This window comes from Bos indicus, chromosome 13 (assembly GCF_029378745.1).
Source record: "Bos indicus isolate NIAB-ARS_2022 breed Sahiwal x Tharparkar chromosome 13, NIAB-ARS_B.indTharparkar_mat_pri_1.0, whole genome shotgun sequence".
Lineage (NCBI taxonomy): Eukaryota > Metazoa > Chordata > Mammalia > Artiodactyla > Bovidae > Bos > Bos indicus.
In genome coordinates, this window is record NC_091772.1 from 79,746,438 (window position 1) to 79,758,834 (window position 12,397).

Below are 12,397 nucleotides of genomic sequence, written 5' to 3' on the forward strand. Positions count from 1 at the left end.
AGTCCATGGGGTCCCAAAGAGTCGGGTACGACTGAATGAGTGAGCTCACACACACAAATGTCAATGGTATGGCTATGAAACCCCATTCTATACTCTTTCAAGAAAAGATAAGACCATTATTCTTCTAGAATTCTTGAAACTTAGTTTGCACGTCTTCTACATTACAAATAACAATTGGATAATAATTGTGCTCATTGGAAAAACAAAAGACATTCATAAAGGAAAAGATGATTATAAAGAAAAGTTTATAAATGAAAGATTTTCTCCTCAGTCCCATGGCCTGGGATAAACACTGTTAACAGATTGGCATATTCTCATTTTTTCTACTCATGACATCTTTCAGTCTATCTTCTTATCTACATATCTCTGTCCCCCACCCTTGGTCAAAAATAGAAGCCATTGGTATGCATACCTCTATGCATATCTTTTCTTGCCTGTCTTTTACTCAGAACTCCAGACCACAAGCCTCTGCATCTGCTGTTTGATGGAACGTTCTTCCTCCAGGTAGGTATCTGTTGGCCTGTATCCAACAGACACTGAGATCAGAGCTCATCTCCGTAGGAGGGTGGTCCTGGACTTCCCCACGAAACTAGTGCCCTCTTCCACCTCCATTCTTCACCTCCTTGACTTCGTTGGCTTTACTTCTCACCTCTGACATCTGGCTGGACACTCACTTGTTAATTTCTTCACTGGTTGTTCCTCCCCAGAACACTGGTTAGATGGTGGCAGAGACCGTGTGTCTTTCAGAGTACTGTGTCCCAGCCCAGAGCAGAGCCTAGCACACAACAGTCACCTAATAAATACTTAGTATAATCAATAAATGGATGAAAGGACAATGAATTTATCATGTTTATCCTTCAACATCTGTACATGCAAATAAAGCTCTGTCTTGTTCTCCTCTGTGGCCGGAGAAGAGGTCATCTCGCTGTTCCCAAGGTGACGGAAACTTCGGTGTCTCCATTTTCTCATTTTGTTGTGTGTGGGGGGGTGTAGGTGAGTGAAGCATGCCATGAGCATCTTATTCATATATCAGCATGCACTTGGGTAGGCATTTCTATAGGCTAGATTCCCAGAAATGGAATTGTGTGATCAAATGTAAACTTTTGATCAGAGTTGCTATAAATTTGAACTCCAAAGGCAGAACGCCCTCTTCATCAACACTGGATAATTAGAACTCACATTAGTTTGACACTACGATCTAAGGCTTTTACATGTGCTGAGTTAATCCTTAGAAAAACCCTTCCAAATAATAGTATTTATATAGGATTTGTATGCTACCCCCAGTTTTAAGTATTTTATAAAATATCTCATTTTGATCCTGTAGCAACTCTCTTGGGTAGATACTATTGTTATAATCGTTTTACGGATGAGAAACTGAGGCCTCAGACTCAGGAAATTTCTCCAGGATCAGACAGTCAGAAAGTGGGACAGCCCAGACGGATCCAGAAAGTCCAATCCCAGGGTCCACACTCTAGGCTACTTGGCTATCCTGCTTCTCCATGGCGGAACAACGATCGTCCCATTTTACACGGAGAGAGACTGAGATGCCCAGAGGCTAAGAAACCTAACTGAAAGTATTATTACTCTTTATGGTGGTGGTGGTTTAGTCGCTAAGTCATGTCCAACTCTTGGGACCCCATGGACTGTGGCCTGCCAGGCTCCTCTGTCCGTGGGATTCTCCAGGCAAGAACTGGGGTGGGTTGCCATTTCTTTCTCCAGGGGATCTTCCCGACCCAGGAATTGAACCTGGGTCTCCTACATTGCAGGCAGGTTCTTTACCAACTGGGCGACAGGAGAAGTCTTTTAATCTTTTTAGTTGATGCAAATGTGACTGGTGAGAAATGGTACCTTGTGGTTTTAACTTTTCAGAGTATCTCTTCTGTTTTTAAAATTTGTAACAATATATTTTATTACTAGGGTAAGAGGATTTCTCAACTGAGAAAACACTATCCTGTTTAATAATAAATCTCTATGAAACATGAGTTCTTTTGCCTGATCTGATTAAAACAAATCCAGACTCTTTTTACTCCTAAAATGTCTTTTAAATTTAATTAATTTCCAAATAAATTATTTTTGAGAGGTAAACCACAAAAAATATTTGAATCTACAAGTTGATAAACACCTCAATGCAATGTGACTTTTTGATTGGGTCACCAACAAGGATCAGTGGGAAAACCGGTGAAATCCACACAGTCTAGTTACCAGTATTGTTAATTTCTTAGTTTTGACAAATGTATGTGGGTATGTAAGATGTTACCAACAGAGGAAGTGGGGTGACAGGCACTCTTTATTATCAACTTTGTAACTTCTCTGTCAATCTAACATTATTCCAGATAAAAAGTTTTTAAAAGTGTTTAATGCTATTTTTTTCAGATCTGTAAAGATACTCATGATGTGGGTTGTCAGACATGGGAAACACCTGGCTATGGCTACATTTTGGTAAAAAGGAAAAAAAAAAATCGCTGTTATCCTTCTGCTGGACAAAAGGGTATATTTAGCCTCAGATCTTCTTGTGGTGACCTTTGTATTCTGAAATGAATTAGAGGTTTATGTGTAAGAATGTAAAGCACAGGAAATCAGGAAGTGGACGGGCGACCCCTTTCCTGCCATATTTCATTCGTTTTCGTGGAGCAGCGTCATCAAGAGGAAAGCTTGCCAGGTTTTTCCTTCATGACGTATCTCTTGAGTTCTGAAGGCAAGTGCATGGGGATACACAGCCACCTCAACCAGAACCCTCGAAATTCCTGCGTGGAATTTCTTCGTGGGATAGCTGAATAACAAAAATAATGATAGCAATTTTAGTTGAATTATTATTTTAATGTGTTCTTTGTCTCTGCCTGTTTTGATTTAGAATAAATTACTTATCTTTTATTTTTTGGACAGTGAAAACCTCTTCTTTCATCTTAAATAAAATCAGAGAGGAATTCTGGAAAATAAACCAGGTTTACCAACCCATAACTTCCTATTCACTTCTTTCCGTGATAAAATTCGAAAATGTAAATGTATGTTTGCTTTTGTTTGTGCTCTAAGGAATGAAGCATTTTCAAGTCAGATAAGAAAAAGGCCAATTTTCAGAGAATTCTGACTTCTTTCTCCTCATATATCCCAAGACCTAACATGGTGTCTGGCACATAGTGGATGAAGGAAGAGAAGAAAAATGACATAATATTTTTACACTTAAGACCTTTAGCAAAGATAAAAGTACATTCTCTGCAGGAATGCTGGCATATTTGACAATGTGACTGAAGGAGAATACTTGCTGCCTTTGATATTTATTTTTAAAAAGTAGTCTTTAAACAATTTCCAAGTTAATAATGAGAGGACGGTAGGTTATTTTCCCATAATTCCTCAGATTTGGCAATGTTTGACTTCCCAGAAATATTCAGTGCTTACATTTTGCTTTCGTTCATGAAATGAACATAGAGCTTCTGGTTGGGCTTTTATTTCAATGACATTTTAAAACGGGAGCATATGTTTCAAGAAGTAATTAGTGATTGTTTAATATAACCACCCCGCAGGCTGAAAGGCTGTAGGTCAGAATTGTTAACAGGCAGAGCAATGAAAAATAGTAAAGCATTAGCAGATAGCATAAATAGTCAAATCTGACCTCCAAAGGTCAGAAGAGAACTAAATAATTTGGTCACAGCCTTGGCTGATTTAAATCAATGCAATCCCAATTTCCTTTTTTGCTGGTTTGCCTTTGGTATTCCACGGTCTGGTACTTGCCAGAAGTCAGAGGAGAGAGAGAGCAGGGCGGGTCCGCTCAGCGATATAATTTTACTACATGTGGGTGGTTTCAAAAAAACAATAGCCAGAAGTATTTCAGGAATCAAATGAAATTACTTAAACAGAAGCCACTGTGGTTCTGCTACTTGGTCTTGTTTCTCTAAGAATGATTTATGACGGTAACACCTATAGAAATACATAATTAACTATGGAAGCATTTTGTATCTTAGGTTTCCCACATTTTTCTCATTGTAGGCGTCTTAGATTGAAAATGATATCCTTATCCCATAAAATGGAAAAACAATAAAATCTGCAAATTGCTGGACCAAATGATGTTTTTAATCTTTAAAAAAAAGTAAAAAAAAAAAAAGCCTGATTTCTATCAGATTTCTATCCAAAAAAATTTTTAATTGAATTATTCCCTCCCTTCTGACTATGCCTGCCTGCTAGTTTTTCATGCAGGATCACATTTTTGTATATCTCCGACGAAGATAAAACACAGCTGTTCAAATGTATTTCTTAAAGTAATAAATTGATATCCAGTTTCGATTAGGAAAAGGACATTTAAAGGAAAAAAAAAAATTCCTTTTTGTGATTACAAAAATCACTTTAAGACCCGGGGGGACTATGCCTCAGTGACAAAACAAATTTGCCACAAATCATTGTACAAAAGAACAGCAGGACCTGAGCCTAAACTCCGGACCGCTCCTATTCATCGTTCATTTGTTTTGGAAACTCCACCCTCCTCCTGCCATGTTCAATATCTAATTGGCATTCTGACCCTTCAGATAACTCAACATCTGCTACTCAGATGCATCTTGGAAACCCTTTGTTCCCCGCAGGCGGAGTTCAAGGGGCTCTCTCTACTGATACACAAGATTCACGCATGCCATTGTGTTCGCAACTCCTGGTGCAGAGTGGAGACAAAACTTCTGCAAGCCAATGTGAAAAATTGAGCCACCTCCATATTCTAACCAAATCGCATTCAACAGATTTAAAATTACGAATGGCTGGAGCAGGGGGTAGTGAAAGAACCAACAATCCAGCTTGACTTCTTTAATAAGCAACTGGGGGCTGCAAGCCACACATCTATTTTTACTCCACTCGTTTAAATACGATTTGGCTCCTTAACCTCTGTTTTTCACGATTATGAGCCAATGTCTATACTAAAGTCTGGGATTTTGTGGATCACACACGTGTGAGTGCTCTGTTGCTTCAGTCGTGTCTGACTCTCTGCGACCCCATGGACTGTAGCCCGCCAGGCTCCTCTGTCCGTGGGATTCTCCAGGCAAGAATACTGGAGTGGGTTGCCTTGCCCTCCTCCAGGGCATCTTCCCGACCCAGGGATAGAACCCAGGTCTCCTGCGTTGCAGGCAGATTCTTTACCAGCTGAGCTCCCGGGAAGCCCCAGTGTGTGAATAGCCTAGTACAACTGGGTGGGAGAGATTATGACATTTGTTTCTGTAATTTACTAGGAAATGAATTGTCCTTTTCAGCTGTTTTTTTTCCTCCCTTGGTGTCGGTGTTCTGTTAAGGGGTGTCCAATAGGTGTCCCTTACTCAGTTTTGATACTGATCTAAGGAAAGTCTTCTCAGAAACTATCCCTAGCTGCCCCACCCCCTCGCCCCTGTGCCACTGCTAGGATGGCTTTCATTGACCACAAGTCACAGCCACCTGTCCAGGCAACTGACTTCTTCTTTTTTTTTTTTAAATTGACAGTTAGGTTTAGGGTCAGTACAATAAGGTTTAATTTTCTTCCGGGAGGAACGAACTCACAATCAGTAGAAAAAGGTTTAGTCCTTTTGAATACTGAAAGTTAAAGTTTGGACCAGGCTGAAAGATTGTACTGTTTAAAGCTCAGAATTGGCCAACACAAGGGCGTGAGCTCCAGGCAAATAATCAGGAATTTGGGACATGTTTAAAAAGTTAAATAACTGATTTTTCTTTTCCTGGCTTAAATGGTTAGGCCGGGCACTGCGATATTTTGGTTCAAATCTCTGCTCTGCCCGATTCTAACTAGGAGTCTTTTAAGCAAACATTTAAGCAAATGTTTGTATTTATGAAATGTGGGTGATTCTCACTTCACAGGATTACTTGCGTTAAGTCACATAAAGTGTTTAGCTCCCTGTCTTGTTTAGCTCAGTGTCTTATTAATCGTGCAGTAAATTATAATTATTGTTGTTAGAGTCTTTTTGATCCAAAGTGGAAAGAAATTTCAGGCCAGCTCCCCAAAAATGTAGTGTTCTCTTGCAATAGCATGGAATTTCTCTAGTTTTGACAAGGGCAAACTGTCACTCTTATAAAAATGATTATGAATGATGTGCTTTGCTTTCATGGTTTCTGCCGGTTCTTCCTTCAAAACTTTCAGCTAGCATTTTCCTACCTTCAATTACGACAGCTGACACTTGCTAGGCAAAATGTCTACACGAGGTTCCTTTCCTGTTTCTAAGACTTACTTAGGAATAGTATTTTCTAGAGCTCTGAGCGCTCACCTGCTAGTTTTCCTTTCCTAACGAGTGGACATAGCTGCACGAGCGATGGCTTTTTGTCTGTTTTTCAAGCATCATTGCCATCTTTAGACTCATTATTTGCCAGAGCTCCTGAAGAGGAGGTAACGCCCCAATGCCCAGAGACTTGCTTTAACAAGACACTTACACTGCACCTTTTCCCGGGCCGACAACTGAGGGCACAAAATGAGTGAGATGTGCTCTCTGCTCAGGAGAAACGTACAGTAGCGAGGGCCAAAGCCCCAAACTAGGTATTGAATTTCTTTCCTTATAAAGACCTTTAAAAGATGTCATTAGCTACCAAGCAAAAGGGTCTGGTACTAAGGTGAGGCAGAAAATTTAAGAAGACACCAAAAAACTCTATCTCAAGGTGAGTGATATTTTAATGCAATGCTTTTTAAAAAATGTAATGTTTTGATCTGCCTCTTTCTAGCTATGAGGCTTTAGGCAAATGCTCATCTTCTGTATCACTGTTTCTTCCTTTGTGAAGTGGGAGTAATATTTACCTTGCAGGGTTGTGGAAGATTAAACAACACATACGAAATTCGGTGCCTTTAAAAAAAAACCCACAGTGAATAAAATGTCAAAATTCTGGATAAAGACTGGATCTATGAGCAAGATTGCACTGAGGAGGTTTTGGAAAAAAAGCTAAATGGGTCATTTGAAGCTAAATAATTACTTTTTTAATAATAATTATGATTTCAAAGAAGGACAGGGCAGCAAACCTTGTGAATCTCCTCTTTCCCTTCTCCTCTTTTCTGCTCTCTCTTGTCAGAAAGTAGGTACGAGCCAGGGCACAGAATCTAAAACTTGATTGCCTCGAGTTTGACCTCTGCATCTACCCCTCATTGGCTGGATGACCTTGGGAAAGTTACTTAACCTCTCTGAGCCATGTGAGGATGAGATGAGATGCATGCAGAGCCGGAGAAGGCGATGGCACCCCACTCCAGTACTCTTGCCTGGAAAACCCCATGGACGGAGGAGCCTGGTGGGCTGCAGTCCGTGGGGTCGAGAAGAATCGGACATGACTGAAAGACTTCACTTTCACTTTTCACTTTCATGCACTGGAGAAGGAAATGGCAACCCACTCCAGTGTTCTTGCCTGGAGGATCCCAGGGACGGGGGAGCCTGGTGGGCTGCCGTCTATGGGGTCGCACAGAGTCAGACATGACTGAAGCGACTTAGCAGCAGCAGCAGCAGCAGAGCCGGCGCCCAGCAAGAGGGAGCAGGTATTCCTGATGAGAGGCAGTGCAACTCAGAGGTTATTTTCGTTTACTCCATGTTTGCCTGTCATCATCAGTTCAAGTCATCACTTTCAGAAGGTTTTCTTGACGTCACCAACCCAGTTGAGAACGTGTCCATGATTCAGACAGCTTAACAGACCAAGTGCCACATGACTTGGTAAACATTCACACGATCACGACCATCCTTAGAACATCTTAAAAAGATTATCATCATCATCACCATTATTAATTTGGATAAAATTGTTCAAACTCTACCCAATGAGTAGAATGACAAGCACAGTAAATGCTCTAGGCTACAGACTATAGGTGACAAGCCAGATTTAATAATTATTAAGATTTTGTTGCACTTGCTCAGCTAGCTTGTCTCCTTCCCCCTCCCATTCCTACCTATAGAACCTTAAAGGGCGACCTAGGGGCTTCCCTGGCGCCTCCAGTGGTTAAGACTGCGTTTGCAATGCAGTGGGTGCAGGTTTCACCCCTGGTCCAGGAACTAAGATCCCACATGGCACGCAGGCAAAAAAAATTAATTAAAAGTAAAATTTAAAAAAAAGCATGTCATAGAATTCATGACCTTTCACCCTACATATGTTAGTATTCAGATAGAAAAAACCCAGTTTATTCAGGGGAAAAACCACGCAAGGCTATTGTCACTTCTAATAACAAAAGGGACAATAATTCCTTGGCACCACCTGGTCCATTTTAGAGTGGTCCATGTCATCTCAAAAACGTCTCCCTCGTTTGGGGTCCGAAAGGAGGCCCAGCCCCTGCATTCACCGGAAACCCTTTCTTTTAGGAGATCCCAGCAGGAGACTGTTGAATCCCTGGCATCTTCTGCTTCCCTGGCCCCCTGTGCACAGAACCAAAACAAAAAAATCCCGACCTATTTTTCAAACATGTTTATCCAAGAGAAAGGGTGGCGAGCGGGCGCCCGAGGCCTGGAGGCTGGGGGAGGGGGGCGCGTGCGGGCCTGCGGGCGCAGTCCACCTCACATCCAGGTGTTGGGCCCCAGACCCGCTTCTGCCATTGTTCACCGCCCCCCTGGGGATTAATCCCCTGTCAGTCAGGCCAGAGATGCTCTCGGGGAGACAGGCCTGCGTAGCATCCCATGTGTCAAGGCTCCTTTGATACACTTTATCTCCCCTTATCCTTTCGGACGCACCATGACGCCTCCGCCCTTCTCAGCCCGGGGACTAACGCCCCTCGTTTGCAGGGGAGGCGGGGGGCTTTCTCTCTCTTTTTGACGGACATCACTGTTGATCTGATAAGACATTTCTTCAGGGGAATCAAGGGACCAACTGGGAGAGCCGCGAGTCAGGGATTCAGTAGCAGTTACAAGGCGCTAAATGGCTTTGCCTTTCACTTTGACTTCAGAGATCCTGTTGATCTCGTCAAAACTGGAGACTTCCTTTTTCAGGGGGCTGGGGGCGGGGTCGTTCAGGAGGAGTGAAGCCTGAATAGAGTTTCAAATGCATGTCAGCTAAATGTTATCGTGTGCTAAAATTTCGTTTCTAAAATATTACAACTATTTATAGAAGGAAGGACACACAGATTACATATGCTGTTCTACAATAAATATAAACGTAGTAATATTAATATTGAACCCACGTATTTGGTTGATTTTTTTTTTCTTTGTGGCTACTGCTGCTTTTATTGGGCTTCCCAGGAGGCTCACTGGTAAAGAATCTACCTGCAATGCAGGAGACTCAGGTATGATACTTGGGTCAGGAAAATACCCTGGAGAAGGAAATGGCAACCAACTTTGGTATCCTTGCGGGAAATCTCCTGGACAGAAGAGCCTGGTGGACTGCAGTCCATGGGGTCACAAAAGTTGGACACGACTGAGCGACTGAACTGACTGATTGATACTTACAGCATGATTGTCTTACAATTTAAAAATCAAATTTAAATTACATAAGCAATGCATAAATCCAATTCATACCTAAAAACATTCATGTTTCAGAGAGAAAGCTAAAAGTTCTTGGTAACTGCTTCCAAGTCCCCACCTCCACAAAAGGTAGCTGTTGTTGTCGATTTGGTGTGTACAATCGCAGTCTTTATTTCCATGCATGGACATCCACATACATGTCCTCGACTTAGTTTTTAGCTCTTTCTTGTGACTCCATTCCTGACTCCACAGCTTATGGGCACTTAATGGCTGCCCAGTGGAGACGATGGTAATGCACTGTTAGGAGCTACCAAAAAGTATTAATATACTGATTTATGGATGGTTGTTATATAGAATCTAGACAACTGCACAGATCTTCTTGGTAGAGAAACTTCTATTTCCTTTGCTAGACACAATGCCGAAATGATACTGAATAGCAGTGGGTTGTAGGACAATGTTGAAAATGATAATTCTCACCTCTGACCTCAAATCTTTCTAGAAGTGCCTACTGGATGAAAAGTTGAATGAAAATTCCTAAAACAGAGATTCCCCATCACCTCTTCTCCCTTCTCTCATGTATAACATTTTGTATCATTTTCCTGCCATTTCTCCTCATAGTAAACATTATGAAGAGAAGATGGTATTGGAATAAGATAGTTCTCAACCAACAGAACTGTCCTAGTAGAAAATAAAAAACTGTTTCATTTAACATATGACTTTTTTCTGGTACATTCCTTGAGGTTTCCCTAGTTTTTTTTTTCTGACTATATAGAGATTCTGCTGGTTTTAAGAAATGGTTACCACTGGTTAAACTCCTGATGTCATCTGTCCTGGCCATGCAAACAGGATCAGGGACTTAAAACAGTCAACACAGATATTTTTTTATCCCTTCCTAATTTAAATCAAAGCATCAAAAATCTGAGGGCTTTCCAAGTGGCATTAGTGGTAAAGAACACACTTGCCAAAGCAGGAGACAGATGTAAGGGACTCAGGTTCAATCCCTGGGTAGGGGAGACCCTTTGGAGAAGGAAATGGCAACCTGCTCCATTATTCTTGCCCGGGAAATCCCATGGACAGAGGAGCCTGGTGGGCTGTAGTCCAGGTAGGGAGTGCCGTAGGGAGTCAGACATGACTGAGCGACTGGCCGTGCATGCGTGGGACAGACACACACAGAGTTCACGGTGTGGTGGGAATGTGGGTCGCAAAGCTGAGCACAGATCAATCAAGCAGCAGATGACAGGATGGTACTGACAGCAGTGTCCGTGCTGAACTAAAACCGGTACTTGGGTAGGAAATGATTGAGGGGCGACGACTAACGTGGATCTCAGGGATGGGGGCCCTGGAGGGCTCTCCAAGGATGGGAATTCTGAGTTGAAACCTGAATGATGAGATTAAGTAAATGTGGGGGGAAGGGCATTCGGGGAGGTGGGGGGAGCATATACACAGCCCCTGCTCCGGGAGCCTGCTTGGCATGTTCGTGGGTAGCAAAGGAGGGAGGTGGGGGCAGAGCCCGTGATGGAGGCCACTCTGCATCCTATGGAGCTTGTTCTAAGCCCTTGGGAAGCCGAGGGTAGGATGTAAGCCAAGGGACAGAAATCCCACTGCAGCTCGTTGCTGTGTGTGGGCATCTGGTGAAAGACCTCGGGAGGGAGGAGCTGGGCACAAGAGCTGTTTGACTCCCAGTGTCCTGAAAAGAATCACCTTGCAGGGTCTCCTCCAAAGCCCCTTCCGCAGGGCTCCCACGCGGGTCTCCTACACACCGCATCATAGCAGAGGGCGGTGCGTTTGAAGACATCACGCAAATTTAAGTTCTGAAGGTAGGGCCGAAGCCCTGGTAATGCGTTCACTACCTTATTTAGAATTCAGCTTTCAGCTTTTCTTGGCCAAAGGATACTTACTACCTTAGGTTGAATAGGTCCTAATAAAATTAGCATTTCAAAACAGCAGAATTGAGAAGACAGAAACCTCACTTATAGGAATAAGAGCCTTTGAGGGAGCATGTCAACATGGTATTATGCCTAGGATGGCCGGCTCTTTGATAAAACCCCCCCACATAACAGGGACTCATCTGAAGACTGGCTCCTTTTTTTTCTTGTTTTTTTTTTTTTTTCCCATCTTTTGGCCTTGAGCACAGCATGTGGGAATCTTGGTTCCCTGATCAGGGATGGAACCCACGCCTCTGGGATTGGCAGAGTGGAGCCTGAACCCCTGGTCTACCGGGAACACTGGCTCATTTGGTGGCTTTTGAGGAGGGACCCTGGGAAGCTGGCGACTGAGAGGGGACTTCTTGCTGTCGACCCTTTTGTGCCTTTCCCACCAATAACATGAAATATGCGGTGGTCTTAGTCCTAAATCGGGTCCAACTCACGAGGCCCCGTGGATCGTAACCCGCCCGGTTCCTCCCTCCATGGGATTTTCTCGGCAAGAATACTGGAGTGGGTTGCCATTTCCTCCTCCAGGGGATCTTCCGACCCACAGATGGAGCCTGCGTCTCCTGTGTCTCCTGCTTGGCAGATGGATTCTTTACCACTGAGCCACCAGGAAAGTCCAAAATGAGACTATACTACCCCCATTATAAAAAAAAAAAAAAAAAAACAACTTAGGAACTTCCCCGGTGTTCCGGTGGATAAGAATCCAGTGCAGGGATTGGATCAACCCAATCCCTGGTGGGTCTGACCCCTGGTGAGGGAACTAAGACCCCACTGCTGCAGGCAACTAAGCCTTTGCGCTATCACTAAAAGATCCCGCGTGCCCAAACTAAGACCCGATGCGGGCAAACAGAAATATTTTTTAAAAGCTAGAGTTATATACGTAAATTTTCTACTCATTTTTATCAGTTAAAGGGCCAAACTTCTAATTGGGACATCGTCTCTGATAGATCTCAAGCTGGTTAATTTTTTTAAGTTGCAAGAATGCTTTTCATGATTGTAACACCACTGAATGCCTACTAAGTACAGATCCTTTGCTACATTCTTTCGTACAGCAAAAGCTTTCTTAATCAAAAGCAGGATGAATTGCAAATAACACACAAATTA

At 42.8% G+C, this 12,397-nt stretch overlaps 1 long non-coding RNA gene across 1 annotated transcript in view; it reads right to left on the reverse strand.

Annotated features, from left to right (window-relative positions):
• The window catches only part of LOC139186620 (uncharacterized), a 30,437-nt gene extending 21,427 nt beyond the window's left edge, over positions 1-9,010 (reverse strand). The window contains exon 1 of the long non-coding RNA XR_011570295.1: positions 413-9,010. This is a non-coding gene — a long non-coding RNA (uncharacterized lncRNA). The remainder of the gene's footprint in view (positions 1-412) is intronic.
• Between the last annotated feature and the right edge of the window lie 3,387 nt (positions 9,011-12,397).